The sequence below is a fragment of the Myotis lucifugus genome, unplaced genomic scaffold (assembly GCF_000147115.1).
Source record: "Myotis lucifugus unplaced genomic scaffold, Myoluc2.0 scaffold_116, whole genome shotgun sequence".
In the NCBI taxonomy this organism is placed as follows: Eukaryota; Metazoa; Chordata; class Mammalia; order Chiroptera; family Vespertilionidae; genus Myotis; species Myotis lucifugus.
Window position 1 is genome coordinate 2,326,905 of NW_005871164.1, and position 13,435 is coordinate 2,340,339.

The 13,435-nt window shown below is 39.6% G+C and overlaps 1 protein-coding gene across 1 annotated transcript in view; it reads right to left on the reverse strand.

Annotated features, from left to right (window-relative positions):
* NCKAP5 (NCK associated protein 5) overlaps window positions 1-13,435 on the reverse strand; it is an 859,015-nt gene that overhangs the window by 768,389 nt on the left and 77,191 nt on the right. The window contains exon 2 of the mRNA XM_023757884.1: window positions 5,498-5,650. The gene's annotated coding sequence lies outside the window, so the exon portion shown is untranslated. The remainder of the gene's footprint in view (window positions 1-5,497; window positions 5,651-13,435) is intronic.

Sequence of the window (13,435 nt, forward strand, 5' to 3'; positions counted from 1 at the left end):
GTGGAATTGCTGGGTCAAATGTAAACTGTTAGTTTAGCATCTTGACAAACTGCCAAACAGTTTTCCAAAGTGGCTATACCATTTTACATACTCACAATAATGTATTAGAATTCCAACTTTTCTATGCCCTTCCCAACATTTGTTATTGTCCATCTACTTTATTGGAGCCACTCTAGTGGATGTAACGTGATATCTCACTGTAATTTTTATTTCCATTTCCCTAATGGAAATTAAAATGAACATCTTTTCATGTACTTATTGGCTATTTGTATATCTTCTTTGAAGAAACAGCTATTCAGACTTTTGCCCATTTGGCGGGGAGGAGAGGGATGTAATTTGTATTTTCATTGTTCAGTTGTAAGAGTTCTTTATATATTACGGACACCAGTCTCTTGCCAGATTTACTATTTGCAAATATTTTCTCCCATTCTGTGGGTTATATTTTCAGTTTCTTTATAATGTCCTTTCATGTAGAAATATTTTATTTTACTGAAGTCCAAGGTATTGATTTTTGTTGGTGCTGCAGATCATGCTTGTGATGTCATATCTAAGAAAACACTGCCTATTTCAAAGTAAAAAGAAGATTTATTCCTATCATAGGAGTGTTATAATTTTAGCTCTTACACTCAAGTCTATGATTCATTTTTTAGTTAACTCTTATGTATGATGTGAGGTAGGGATTCATATCCATCCTTTTTTACACATGGTATCCAGTTATTGAAAAGATTATTCTTCCCCCACAAAATTGTCTTGACTCCCTTGTCAAAAATCAATTGATCATAGTGTGAGAGTTTAGTTCTTTACTCTCAATTTTATTAATTTTATGTTTTTATATAGTCTTATTGGTATCACATTATATTGATTATAATAGTTTTGTAGTAGATTTAGAAATCGTGAGTCTTACTTTACTCTTCATTTTCAAAATGGTTTTGGCTATTTTCCATATTAAAATACCTTTCATTTCCATGTGAATTTTATGAAAAACATAATTTTTACAAAAGCCAGCTGGGATTTTGATAGTATTGCATTTAGTCTACAGATCAGTTTGGGGAGTACTGCTACCCTAACAATGCAAGTCTTTTGACTCATAAAAGTGGGGTGCCTTCCTATATACTCACATGTTATTTAATATCATTCAACAATGTTTTATAGTTTTTGGTGTACAAGTCTTGCACTTTATTTGATAAATTTTTTCCCGGGTGTTATTTTTGGGTTGCTATTATAAACTAGAGGCCCAACGCATTCTATCGTGAGACCTAGACCCGCTGCTGGGGGACCCACACTGACACCCACCGCACAGGTGGGAGGCGGGACCCACAGTCAAGTCCACGCCCACCCGCACTGGCCTCACCCAGCACACAGCCCTGCCCACCCGCATGCGCAAGCAGCCTCCTGGTGACCAGTCTTTGGTTGTTCCACGTTACAGTGTCACAGCCACAGGCCTTTTATTAGTATAGGTGTGAGTGTTTTTTAATTACAGTTTTGGATAGTTCATTGCATTGTATGCCTTTTAAGCTTCAAGATGAAAAATGATGTCACACCATCATTCTTTTTTGTGTGATTTACTTTAAATCATGCACCCATTTTTTAAGTTATTTTTCTATTTATTTCTTTAATTTTTATTGAAGTTATTGGGATGATACTGATTAATAAAATTATATAGGTTTCAAGTGTAAAATTCTATAATACTTCATCTATATAATGTATTATGCTCTATTTTAGTTCTGAGCAATATATTTGTGTTTTATTTTTAAATTTTATTTTTATTAAGTCATGAAAAGACACATATGACTTGTATACAGTATATTTAAATTTGAAGTTAAGCTGGATGCCTAACCTTGCCAATTAAATCACTTAAATTACATAGACTCCCATCATCTTTCACTAGCACTCACTGAACATTCACGGGATGCACAACACTGACACTGTCTTAGCAGCCACATTTGTAGAAAATACATTCACTCCTACCTAACAAGTACACGGCATTGAACTCCCATGAGCTCAGAAAAACAGTTAAAAGAATAAAACATAAATAAAGCACTTCAAGCCTGTTGCTTTCATTAAATATTTGCACTGAAGGCAGCGTTTCCTTTGACTGCCAAAAGAAAAAATGATTGTAACAGGAATCTGAATTTCAACTTTATTTTAGGGGGATTCCACTCAAAGGGTCCCTCAATCTTGAAAAGAGGTTGGTGAAAATGAATGGCCGCCCAAGGCTACAGCTTATGTACTAGCACAGTGGTTCTCAACCTTCCTAATGCTGCGACCCTTTAATACAGTTCCTCACGTTGTGGTGACCCCCAACCAGAAAATTATTTTCGTTGCTACTTCATAACTATAATTTTGCTACTGTTATGAATCATAATGTAAATATCTGATATGCAGGATGTATTTTCATTGTTACAAATTAAACATAATTAAAGCATAGTGATGAATCACAAAAACAATATGTAATTATATGTGTTTTTCGATGGTCTTAGGCGACCCCTGTGAAAGGGTCATTCGACCCCCAAAGTGGTCGCGACCCACAGGTTGATAACCACTGTACTAGTAGGATGCTGATGGGTTCCATAGAAGGAAAGACAGTCTCAAAGACAGAACCTGGCCAAGGCCCTGGATAGCTCAGCTTCATTGGAGATGTGCCCAGTTTTATATTACAGGACAGAGGTATCATGTCACCTGACTGGGGTCTGCTAAGCTCGCTGGAAGCATCCTCGATGGAGGGGAGTGTGCAGAAAGCGAAAAAAATCCTCATGCAAGATAAATAGAAAATTTAAAGCACATGAAAAATAATACTAAGAAGAGAGCCAAAATTAAAAAAAATGAAGAGAATTCGCTGCCAAAGAAATAAAAACGACATGAGCAAAAAACTAACATCAAAAGAAGACACAAATGGCCAATAGACACCTGAAAGGAAATGCAAATCAAACCCACAAGGAGGTGTCACCTCACACCTGCTGGAATAGCTATTATCAAAACAACAAAAGGTAAGTGTCAGCAAGGATGTGGAGAAAGGGAAGCTCTGTGTCCTGTTGGTGGGCATATAAATTAGCACAGCCATCATGGAAACAGTATGGAGGTTCCAATAGGGGCGCATACAGGAAGCAACCAATCCATGTTTCTCTCTAACATCAATCTCTCTCTCTCTCTCTCTCTCTCTCTCTCTCTCTTCCCCCTCTCTCTTTTCCTCTCTCTCTAAAATTAATAAAATAATCTCCTCAGGTGAGGATTATGAAGAATAAAAAAAATTAAATGAATTATATGATCTAGCAATCCTATTTCTGGGTATATATGCAAATGAAATAAGTCAGTATCTTAAAATATCTGCATTTCCATGTTCACTGCAGCATTATTCACAATGGCCAATATATGAAAACAACCTAAGTGTTATGTTTATGAGTGAATTGATAATAAAAAATGTCATGTGTGTGTATGTACACACACACACACACACACACACACACACACAGGAATATTATTCAGCATTAAATGAGAAAATTTCTCCAGTTGTAACAACAGACACGAACCTGGAGGAAAGGTTATGCTAAGTGAAATAAGCCAGACACAGAAAGACAAATATTTCATAATTTCATTTAGATGTAGAATCTAGAAACGTCAAACTCACAGAAGCAGAGAGTAGAAGGGTGACATCCAGGTACTAGGAGGTGAGGGAAACAGGGGCCTGCTGATCAAAGGGTATGAAGGTCCAGTTAGAAGATGAATACACTTTGGAGATCTACTGTACAGCATGGTGACTATAGTCAGTACTGCGTGTACTTGAAATTTGTTAAGAGAGTTTATCTTAAGTGTTTTCACCACACACCGGAAAACATAACTATAGTAGGTGATGTATTTATTTGTTAATTAGCTTGATTGTGTTACTTATCCCACAGTGTATATGAAGATCAAAATATCACACTGTACACCTTAAAGATATACCATTCTTTAATTTGTCAAATATACCTCAATAAAACTGAGGGGGGATTATGAGCAAAAGTCAAAACAAAAATGGAATAGCATTCATAAAAAGTGAGAAACTGTGGTACAAACACAGGAAATAAGAAACATAATAAGTGGGTGTGAAGGAGCTATTATAAATCTAGAAAAGAAAATCATCATCTGAAATAAAATGCCATAACCAAGATAAAGTCTAGACAAAACAATCATAAAGAATTAGTGGTATTAAAAAATTTGTCTAATGAATTCACCTAGAATAAAGCACAGAAAAAAAATGGACATAAGAAATATCAGCTAAAAGACTCTAAAATGCGTCTAAGAAATTCCAAAAAGAGAAAAAGATGGAAGAACATTGAAGAAATATCCTAAGAGATAATGGTTAAATAATTTTCAAAACTGACCATGTGCTTTATAATGGAATAAAAATAAATTCATATCCACACAAATAATGTTAAAACTATAGAAATATCAAGCTAAAGAGAAACGGAAAATGAGGAACAGTGGTATAAAGGGAGAAAATCCTAAAATTGTGAAAGCCTATTAGATGGCAAGACAGCAGCAGAAAATAAGTGCCTAAGCACAAGACAAGAGATTTCCCAGTGCTGAGGGCAAGTAACTGTGAACCTAGAATTCCAAACTGAGCTAAAAGATAACTGAGCAAATGACAACAAAATTAAAAAATCTTTAGACTTTAAACAAATGTTTACCTCCCCCAGACACTCACTAAGAAATTATTGAAGGATGTATTGAAAGTAAAGTTCATGATTTTTATAGTTTGCTTTACTCTACTATAGCTTTTATTAAAAAGATACGATAATATAGTAAATTTAACCAAGTTACTTTTTAAAAAAAGAAACAGAAACAATAAGAGAATTGAACTGAAACAGGGAATTATATAAATGAGAACAAATATGAGAGCAAGTTAAAAAGAAAAACACTAACTTTGAAATATACAGTAATTCAAAGATGTTATAATAAAAATGTTAAATAAACTATGCGATATATGTTAATTACATCATAGTCCTTCAAACTCTTAATATCCTCATGCATCCTTGAGAAAAATCCTCACCGAAATCATTTGAAGAGTCCTAACTATATAATATGTGGACTCGCGATAAAGAAAGCATCATGAGTACCTTTACCTGCAGTACCTGACTTAGTACTCAACAAATAGTAGATAGTTGGTAATTTTCTTTTGAATGAATATTTGTTAAAAAAAAATACAAGAAAAGGAGCAAACCCCAAAACTAGTGTCAACATTGTGTTGTACCTAATGCTGACTGATTAGAAGTCGAGGAAATTATTTTTAAAAAGTAATGAATGGCTCACAAAATGATTGTGAGGACTGGAAATTAGGCTCGGGTTAAGCTGCCGGAAACAGTCCCCCAAACCCCACTGCAAAATTGAGCTATTGAGGAAACTGTTGCCTCCAAAACCCAGCTTCTCCCCTGCAGCCCCTAGTAAGAGCTCAATACCCCTGCCATCACCCATCCACACAATGGAAAGCTGTGCACAGGAATTGCTTGCACACTTTACTCACTTCAGGAATGAATTCTCTCACAGCACATCTGGTTGGTGGAGCTCAAGTCATATGCCTGCACCCCAGTTGCAAGGGAGGCTGGAAATTTGAGTTCCGTCGTCAATGTTGGGAGGAGGTGGTCATAATGTAGGAATGTCCCCAAATATAGAAAAGCTGTTCATAAGATGACAAGTAGTCACAGACATGACAAATGTCTACAACAACATACTTACAAAAATAGGAATACTTGCTACATAATTCCCCACCTACAGCCATGCGGTTAAGTATAATTTAGTGCCATGAGTGTTCTTCCACAGTAACATTTTTGAGGACGGCACAGCTCATTGCCTGGATGTCCCATCATGTGCTTTAGCCATTCTCCATTATAGACAGGTAGGTGGCTTCTCAATTTTTGTTATGGTTGCTTAACTTTGTGAATATTCATGATCATTTGCTCCAGGAAAGTGATGGCACCAAGAGATGTTGCTCCCTGTTCTCCACCACTTCCCTTCCGTCCACACCGCCCAGGTTTGCCATCGAGTGCACCGCAGTCTCCAGGCTACAAGCTCTGCTCTCCTTTCCTTCCTGGGCATGGGCATGGCCATGACCAGGGCGGAGCCCTTCACAAACATCCCCTGGACATCCTTGTACTGTGACTTTCATCACTACTTTTACAGTCCATTTGTTATGTTCTTGTCAGCTCTTAAACGGGCTTAAGCTCTGAAAACTGTAACTCCCAGATACATCTTCTAGAGCAGCGGTTCTCAACCTGTGGGTCGAGACCCCTTTGGCGGTCTAACGACCCTTTCACAGGGGTCGCCTAAGACCATCCTGCATATCAGATATTTACATTACGATTCATAACAGTAGCAAAATTGCATTTATGAAGTAGCAATGAAAATAATTTTATGGTTGGGTCACAACATGAGGAACTGTATTTAAAGGGCCAGAAGGTTGAGAATCACTGTTCTAGAGCAAACCCTCAAGGCTGTCTACTCCTGGGTGAAGTATTGAGACAATGGTTAAAATCAGGGGTTTGGGAGCGATTCGGGTCTGGAGTTATAACATCACATAAGCAAGTTAGTTTCTTTGAGTCCCGATTTTTCTTTTTATAAAATGTAAATCAAAGAGGTGTTTCCACGGGAGAGTACCAACAGCTTTTCTTTGCCCTTTTGATGGTTAAACAGGCACCATGGTGTGAACAGAACATTATCTGTCTGACTATACCACAGGTAGGAACACTGTGTTTTTTATATTACAGGGCTGCTATAAGGAGTAAATAACTCACATGAAGTACTTCGCAAGTATTAAGCATATAGGAAGTGTTCAGGAAACATTAGCTATTACCATTAGCCATATACAATTGCCTTTTTGTATCTGGCAGTTTCACAGGTAATGTTATTTGAGTACAATATAATCACTGCTAACTTCCAGAAATGAACTTCCCATCAACATCAAAACCTCTCATCTTTTGAGCTTCATTATGCCCTCAGGCCATCGGCCCTTTCCCATCTCCTTTTCCCTGTATCCATCCTAGACCTCCACATCTGCCTCATACGTTCCTTCATGAAAACATACTTCTTATATCCTTAAAAATAATCAGTATCTGTTTGTTTTCCTTTGCATGCCCACAGCGTGTCTCCTCCCAAGTACTTCATTCGGCCTTTCAACGTAGCAAGGACTCGTGAATGCCAGCAGGTGTTTACACGTCTGCCCTTCCCCTAGATCCGTGGTCGGCAAACTGTGGCTCGCAAGCCACATGCGGCTTTTTGGCCCCTTGAATGTGGCTCTTCCACAAAATACCATGTGCGGGCGCACGTACAGTGCGATTGAAACTTCGTGGCCCATGCGCAGAAGTCGGTTTTTGGCCTGGGCGAGTCTATTTTGAAGAAGTACTGTTGATATTTGGCTCTGTTGACTAATAAGTTTGCCGAACACTGCCTAGATCAGTGGTTCTCAACCTTCTGGCCCTTTAAATATAGTTCCTCATGTTGTGACCCAACCATAAAATTATTTTCGTTGCTACTTCATAACTGTAATGTTGCTACTGTTACGAATCGTAATGTAAATATCTGATATGCAGAATGGTCTTAGGTGACCCCTGTGAAAGGGTCATTCGACCGCCAAAGGGGTCGTGACCCACAGATTAAAAACTGCTGCCCTAGATTGTTTCCCCTCACGCAGAGCAGCCACAGCTCACTTACCTAGCCACCCCCAACCCAGTGCTGAGTATTTGGAACAGCTATGCTTATTCAAAATGAAATTAAGTTCCTGAGCAATGAATCTCTTCACAAATAACTTAGGCCTCTTCACACCTACTTAGAATTACTGGTGATTTATATTTTAATAGCTTTGATTTGTACCTTAAATTAAACATTACCATGACTGGAAACTGTAACTCACACAGAGAAAGGCTGCGATTCCGTTCCTCTTTGATATTACCTTTGGTATCTCAGATTACTTATTTGGAAAAAATAAATATATCCCTTTCTCATATTCCTTCAGAATATCTCCTCCTTATTAAAATATACACAAAAAGCTATACATACACATACATACATATCTTTTTCAAAATAAATAAATGAATATATTCTCAAAGTAAAAAGTTAAAATTATATAGAAACTTTTATGGAAAACAGCAAAAGATTCCTCTTCACACACTTCCAATTATATCCTCCTAACTAGGAAAAAAAACTATTAATAATTTGTTGTATCTCTAGAACTGTTTCTGCCCATTTATATACAAGTGTACATATTTAACTATACAAGGTCTTTGAAACATAAAGCACACCCTATTCTACATATTTTTGACACCTTGATTTTTTTTCACTTAAGAATATATCAGAGAGGTGTTTCCACGGGAGAGTACCAACAGCTCTGCTTTGCTCTTTTGATGGTTACATGGGCACCATGGTGTGAACAGAACATTATTTGTCCGACTCTTCCCCTGCTGATGGACACTCAGATGCAAGTACTTATCACTCTTACAAATGATGCCACAGTGTGCATTATGGAGCACACACAGATGAACTGCTTTTAAAGATAAATAGCTAAAGGTTCCCCCCGCCCATTCACTTTTGAATACCACATCCATTTTTCTATTAATCTAAATCACTGACTCCTTCCTGTCACGTCCCAATGATGGCTTATATTTTCAGTTCAGAAAGGCAGAAAATGATGCCCACAAGTTCCCAGAAATGTAATGACCAGCCTTCATGATCAACTTCACATATCCAAGTGTCCCTTGCCAGTATCCACTGTCAAGTTACTCTATGCCAGTGGTCGGCAAACTGCGGCTCGCGAGCCACATGCGGCTCTTTGGCCCCTTGAGTGTGGCTCTTCCACAAAATACCGACTTCTGCGCATGGGCCACGAAGTTTCAATCGCACTGTACATGCGCGCCTGCACGTGGTATTTTGTGGAAGAGCCACACTCAAGGGGCCAAAGAGCTGCATGTGGCTCACGAGCCGCGGTTTGCCAACCACTACTCTATGCCATTAACACTGAACTTCCTGCCCCCATCCTTTCTTCTAATCACAGTCTCACCTTAAGGGTACTTCTCAATCATTTGGAACATTTGATGAAGGACACACAGATAGAACTCCTATGGTCCCTGGCCAACAAGGGCTCATGCAAAGTCCTGATCAGGTCTTAGGAAAGAGCCCACCCAACAGGAAATAGAGGGGCACTGAACCAAATGTCAAAGGCAACCGGTGTGGAGAATTTAAGGCTACAACCAACTCTTTTTTCATCCAATTTCCTTCAATATCTGTTACATAATATTAAACTTTTTGCTTCAGCTATTCTTGGCAAACCCTTCTGAAGTCAGTGCTGCAGGAGATGCAGAAATGGCCCAGTTGAATTGCCAAATCTGCAAGATGGTTCCCCAGGTGGGTGGGGCTCTGCACCCAGAGCTGCTTTATCAAGGAAGCTGAGTTCTCCCCTTCCCTCCGCCCATGTCAGCACAGACTGGATAAGCTGGAGGCCAAAGCAGAACATGAGGCAGTGATGGAAGTTGTGAGGTACAAATGAGCTCTAAAATACACTTTCCTGTTGCACTTGATCAGCATCATGGTGTAGCATTGGATGGGCCGCATGCCCCACAAGGGCAGCTGCCCAGTCCAATGGCTTCAGGGGCCCCCACACTGACACAGGCAAATGCTAGATGCCAGCTCTCAGAATCTACACTGTGAGATGCTCCCATCAACACTCACTAAGTGTGCACCTACCACACCTAAGGGACAAACTGAAACATTGTGAAATCAAATGTGAGATTGGGTAGCCTCATAAAAACATAAAGTTAGGTCATAGGGAGGGAAGAGGAAGATGTCAATGTTTCAAACACTTATTTTTTAAAAGATTTATAACAGTGTAGGTGTAACCCCAATGATATTGGAGAAAATGGCACAAAACCCTCTCAATCAAGCAGAAAATAATTCTAATTTCTGTGAAGAAGATGAATACCACTAGTTAAAATTCCCCGGGATTATTTTGGTTTGATACAGTGATTTCTAAATTCAATCAGTTCATTTGTAAATCTAAGAGTGCATAAATAAATAATATTTTTATCAAACTGAAATGGCAGAAACAGAAACCCTGAAACTCATATGCATGCACTCATACGCATAGTACACAACCTGCATACGTGTGCACGCACGCACACAGACAGCACATATCACCATGCCCACCTGGATCTTTAGATATAGCCAAATACACTCAAAACAAAACCAATGGGCAACAAAAGAGTACCCCACTGAAAAGAATCTAAGTAAAACGTAATTTACAGGAAGGACAAGTAGAGTGAGTCAGGGGACTCATTATTGCCCAAGAGATTATAAATTTTCAAAACAGTAGAACGGGCTTAAAAATAATAGTTAGAGGAGTACAATTTATCAGATTTTCCATAATGACTGCCTCTGTAGCACTCCCCTGGAGGACTCTTCAGCTCTGTCTGATAAACCTGCTGCCCCACTCCATTTACCCCGCGAGGCTGGCACTGGAACATTGCAAGTGACATCCCAGGTGTGTGCTGTGGCATAAGGGCATGGCTGCCATCCTGAACAGCACATTCACTGGGGCTTTGGAAGGGCAAAGGGCAGTGCCTGATGACTGAGGGGACCCCTTCAGCCCCTCATCTAGAATGTGCCTGTTCACAGAACCAGGAGGCTAAAAAAAGAAAAAGTACACCTCAATCAAAAGCCATTTCAGAAAATGAAACACTTTGAAAGACACAAAAGGCCTCTTATTCATTCTATAACCTGATCTATGCATTGTACTAGCCTCGAATACTTCAGTCTAGAAAAAACGCAATTCTTTGTTCAATGCTTCAAAAGATAGGAAAGGGGGTACAGGAAGGAGACAGGAGGGGGAAGGGGAGGAAGGAACACTGTACAAAGTCAGAACCTTTCTTATCCGTCTGACCATCATTCTTTAGTTTGCTGAACACTGTTCCTATACGCTCAAATTGTATAAGCTACGATGAGGACATGAAAAAGGTGTAAGCCAGAGTACATGGTTTAGAAAGTTTTACTGTTGCCAGGGAAACAAGATTCATGTACATTAAAGGATTAGGGAAGAGTATGTTAGCTTTCTGTTTATTTATTTCGAACTTTATTCCCCCCAAGGATTTGTGATTACTTACAAAAATATACACAAAAACAAAATGATAAAATAATTGAGGGAGTAAAGCCAAAAGGGAAAATACAAATAGGAAAATAATAAAATCAGGCTTAAAATTCAATAAAGAAATGTATAATATGCTGTCTAGGCAAGAGATGTTCTACAAATTTGGCTCAAAGTTTTGAGAGCCTTAAGCACAGATTGTAAATTGCACAGGACACTATACACAGAGCTGACTTGTGTAAGAATGAGAGGGTAACTGTTGCCAAACCGAGCTTCCCAGTGATATGGTCTGAAAAGGTTTCCAAACATTCAATAATGAACCAGAATTCCTGGGGCCGGCAGAGAGGGAGGGGATGATGGGAAACTGCATTTTTTAAAACCTCCCTGAGGGGATTGTGATGATGTCAGCCCTCATCCTGGGAAGCATAGCTGTAGGGATTTAGAAATGGGGGTGGGGAGAATAACTCCAAAACTCACATTGCAGGAATTATGGAGAATGTGAAACTCAAGCTGGGCCTCTAAGTTTAGATGGAGTTTTGATAGGTGGAGATGAGACTAGAGGAATTCCGAATAGAGATGAGGGCATAAGCCAAAACACAGAGGGAGGAGGCAGAAGTATGCCATGGAGGGAACTGCACCATCCCTAGTCATTCTGGGGTGAAAGCAAAAGGCCCTATCATACTATTTAATCTAGCCTTTAATCCATTCTATTTTAATTAAATCACAAAAATTTAAAGAGCTACATATACAATAAATAAAAGGTAAAACTGAAATAGATATGAGTAGAAATGTATGTATTAGTTGTCTATTGTTGCATAATAAATTACTACAAATTGAGTGCCTTTAAAAAATTTACATTTATATTCCTGGGAGCAGGAATCTGGTAACAGCTTAGCTGGGATCCTCTACTCAAGTCTCAAGGCTGAAATTAAGGTGTCAGCAAGCCTTAGGTCTGATCTGAAACTTGGAGTCTTCTTCTGAAATCATGCAGTTGTTGGTGGGATTAATTTCCTTGCATCTGTGGAACTCATAGCAAGTTGCTTTTTCAAGGTCAGTAGAAGAATCTCTGAGACTTCAATTCTCTGACTTCTAAACTTTTTTTAAGGAACCTGTCTGGTTAAGTCAGGGCCAACCAATTAACTCAAAGTCAACTGATTAGGGACCTTAATTACATTTTCAAAATTCCTCTTGTTATATAATGTAACCTAATAACAAGAGTGACATTCATCCTATTCCCCAGCCCTGCTCACACTCAAGAGGAGGGAAATCCTACACAAGGTGCGTATACAACAGGGCACTGAGATCTTGGAGTCCACCACAGAATTCTGTCTACCACAAAGCACAAAGATGAATCAAAATAGTAAATAAGCAGTTCCAGTCAGGATAGTAGAGTAGGTAAACACTGTGAATGCCTCTTCCCATTACCACTTCAAAATTAACACTAAGTTATAGAACAATCCACCTGGAGAACCATCTGAAGATGAAATGAACAGAAGTCTATCACCAAAAATATAATGAAGCCAAGTCGAGGCTGCTAGGAGAGCCCAGCCAGTGTGGGTCAGTGTTTGAGGGTCAACCCATGAACCAGGAGGTCACCGGTTTGATTCCCTGTCAGGGCACAGGAGGCACATACACAGGTTGCAGGCTCGATCCCCAGTAGGGGGTATGTGGGAGGCAGCTAATAGATGAATCTCTCTCATTGATGTTTCTAACTCTCTATCCTTCTCCCTTACTCTCTCTGAAATCATTTTTTAAAAGGGGAAACAATGCAAATGATTGTCCCATGTAATATTTAAAAAAAAGACTGGTAGAAGAGGTGGACATATGAAACTGGCTGGACCCACAACCACATGGGCCGGTAGATAATCGGGAGGGATATCTCAGCTGCAGAAGTCACCCCCAAGGAGCAAGGGGTCCCAACCCTACACCAGGCTCCCCTGCCTGAAGCACCAGTGCTGGGAAGAGGAGCCTCCACAACATCTGGTTGTGAAAAACACCAAAGATTCCATCTGTCCACCTGCTGGAAACCCAGGCATTCTCTTAAAGGGCCCACTACAGACTCACTTGCTCAAGGGCACTCACCTTGGACTCAGCAGAGGAAAGGTGGCTCTGGAGGCTCCAGAGATTTACAGGGAGAAACTGAGTTGTGTGTCTTCACGGCAAGGGCTGGAGAGATAGTTGCCATTGTCCCTGTGTTGAGCCCCTCACAGTCAAATCTGAATCTGCATTGGCCTGCTGAACTTCACTTGCTCCACCCTGATGACTCCCTGCGGCCCAGCCCCACCCAACTCTTGTTCCGCCAGAGGCTATTTTGGAGACAGAAAGCCAGCCTTGGCC